The sequence below is a fragment of the Priapulus caudatus genome, unplaced genomic scaffold, assembly GCF_000485595.1.
Source record: "Priapulus caudatus unplaced genomic scaffold, Priapulus_caudatus-5.0.1 Scaffold1500, whole genome shotgun sequence".
NCBI lineage: Eukaryota > Metazoa > Priapulida > Priapulimorpha > Priapulimorphida > Priapulidae > Priapulus > Priapulus caudatus.
Window position 1 is genome coordinate 35923 of NW_014578561.1, and position 3422 is coordinate 39344.

The following is a 3422-nucleotide window of genomic DNA, read 5'->3' on the forward strand; positions in this document are numbered from 1 at the left end:
CGTGCGTGCGTGCGTGCGTGCGTGCGTGCGTGCGTGCGTGCGTGTGTGCGTTCATGCTGCGTGAGCACACGTCCACGCGACGGCGACAACACCTCTATAGATATTCGACAAAATATCGCACATCTATCAGAAAGCCCCCTGCCGGCAAGCAAGCAAGCAAGCAATCATCGTATATGGCTTTACCGGCGTACGCGCGCGTCAGGTGTGGGCCAGTGCGCACCGTCTGCGCACGCGCTGGAGGGGGGAGGAGGATTGTGATGGGGGAGGGTAATAATGACAAGTACCGCCCGTAGTAATACTGCTTAGAGATGCACGCGCACGCCCCATGATGAAGACATTGAGCCCTCTCTTACTCGGGGCACACAGCTATGCGACAGCGGGGCATTCTCCTGATAAACCTGTCCGCGCAACAGTATCCTGTCAGTTTCAAAAAAAAAAAATCGTGAAATTGTGCGTCCCCCGATGAATGATCGGCTTTGTCACCCAGCGCAGCGCGTACCCGCTGATTTCAGATGGCGACCCGATTGTCACTATTATGCTAAACACGGCGTTCTAAATGTAAAATAGCTGCCTTATCTGATGGACCCCTGATTTTCCTCACAGCTGTCCCAATGCGATGATGTATCACCTCGCGAGGTATCCCCCGCCGTCCATTGTGCGTCGCCACAAAAAGACACGAGTTTTACGCTAGAAAATTGCCGCTCGTAAAAATCACCGGTTGTCTTCGGCTCGCCTGTTAGCCAGCCCCGCTGCCGTAGCTGGCGATGGTTCGGGCCGCTCGAGTAGTTGGCCCAGGGTCAAATATGCGCGAAAACCGCATTTCGGAATAATCTTCTAAGTTCTATTCGACGCTCGAGGTCGCTTTGCGCCAAGGTCGGCCAGGTTGGGTTGTGAACCCGACGTGAGAGGCGGGGACGCCGCTGACAGCCGTGCGGTGGGCGTGTAGTGGCTTCCCTCTACACGCAAGAAGCCAAGGTGCTTCAATGTACGAGTTTGTACGAGTTGTACGAATTGTACGAGTATGTATGAGTAGCGCGGGCGTTGCCATGACGACGCGTCCTGCGACGCGCTGGACATCGTGAAGGGTGGACGATGTCCTTGGACGCTGCGTTAGAGGACGTTCGTTCGTATACTCGGGAAGCGTTACGTCATGAGTGCTAGCTAACATGAGTATAGCGTCTATATACCAGGGCGGTGCTCAGAGCACGACAAGCGTATATAATATATATATAGCAGTGCGGTGCTCAGCGCGGTACTTGCGTCGCTAATGACTCGGTCAACTCAACACTTACCGCTCTCAAACAGTTTAGAAGGTAACCATGGCCACCAACAAGGGATAAAGTGCGCGGGTTATTATTGCGCTGGAAGTGAAAGATACCCGATATACCCGGTGCTTAGAAAGAGCACGGGAGCCGAGAGAGAGAGAGAGAGAGAGGAGAAGAGAGGAGAGAGAGAGAGAGAGGAGAGAGACGCCAAAACCGGGCTTTCCAAAACAAGCTCAGCAGCACACTGGCGGATTTTTTTTTGCAACATTTCGAAAATAAATTCGTGTGCGCCTTTATCTTAAGTGTGACTGTTGCTGGCAGTGCGGCGTATAGTAGACGTTTGTTGTGCCCGTGATTTGAAAGCTTTCCGCGTCGACGCAGAGTCAACAAAACTTTAGAACCCCAGTTGTTCGATTAGAAAGAGATCAGCGCGGACGGCGCCGCTGTCACGGGGATACCTGAAGGAGCATCGAGTCAGAGAGGCCGAGGATGCCGCGTGTCCAGGGTGCTTAGCGTGGCGCTGGTGCATTCCGGACGCCGATTGGTGTGGAGGAGGCGGGAGCGGGGAACAATCAAGTGCTGTTTGTCCGTGCAACACGAGGAGCGCTGGAGATGCGAAATAACATTCGTAGTGCTGACTGCGCTCGTGCCCGAATCATTAAATGCAGGCTGCCATATGCCGGCTGATGATTCGTCGGTCCGAGTACCAATTGAATTCGCAGTAGCAACGCTGCAATCCGTCCAGTATGTTTTGTAGTATACCTACGGCCCTGCGTTCTCGGCGTGAAGCCCCAAGGGCGTGCCGTCGCGTGCGGTGTGCTGCGCGCCGTGCTCGTCAGGGTAAACAGCATAATATTTGTGCTTGGACAGTGTAACGATCTACCTGGCACTCGACGCTGGCATTCGCGTACCTGGTTGTGGTCAACTGGTCAACACGGGGTCAGCAAACACGGATACACTCGTGAATACCCCTAATCTTCGGACAGCTCATCATCAGCGAGCTTTTGCGTGGGGAGCCGGGGCTTAATAGAGGCCGACGTCTCCAACTTACAAGCTCTCTCTCTATAAGAATGCGCGTCAGCCGGCACACATGCGAGGTGGCTTTCCAGGCAGGCTGGCGCGGTTAGCAGGAGTGGCGAGCGCATGCCGAGTATTGGTGTCGATCGCAACGACGTGTTGCTTCAGGTGAATTCAAGATGTGGAGTGTAGAGAGTGTTCGGAGAGGCGCGATAGTTAGCGGTTGGCGCGCCTACTCTCTGTATCGGCCTCTTCTCTGCGTCTCTGTCTGTCTATCTGTCCATCTATCATCATATCCACCTATCTATCTACTGTATCTGATCTATCGTGTCTATCCATCCATCCAGCCATTCATCATACCATCCACCATGCCATCCATCCATGCCATCCATCCATCCAGTCGATCCAGTCCATGCCATTCATCCACATCTCATCCATCCAATTCGATCCAGGATACATCCTCCATCCATGCCATCCGCATCCATCCTCCATCCATCCATCCCTGCCATCCATCCATCCATACATCCATCCCATGCCCTCCATCATACCGATAGCGATCCTGCCATGCCATCATCCATCCATCCATCCATCCATCCAGTTCACCATCCGCATCGCATCATCCGGCCATCCATCCATCCATCCCATCCATCCATGCCATCTATCTATCTATCTCTTTATCTATATGTCTGTCTATCTATCTGTATGTATGTCTGTGAGTCCACCTGGCTGTCTGGCCTCCTCTACCCACCACTCCGTATCGGCCTCGCTCTCTTTCTTGTCCATCTCTCTCGTCTCTCCTCTCTCTCGGTCTCCTCCTCTCTCTCTCCGATCATCAGTCTCTCTCCGATCTCTCGGTCTCCCTCTCTCCCTCTCCTCTCTCTCTCTCCTCTCTCGTCTCTCTCTCGTTATCTCTCTCCTCTCCTCCTCTCTCTCTCTCTCTCGTCTCGGTCCTGATCTTTCTTTGTCGCTTCTCTCTCTCTCCTCTCTCTCCCATCCCCTCTCTCTCTCTCCGCGTGTTTAAATATGATATATATATATATATATGTATATTATATATATATATATATCGACTCTTCCTCTCCCTCCTTACTATTTTTCTTCTCCTCTCTCTCTCTCTCCCGTCTCTCTCCTCTCTCTCAA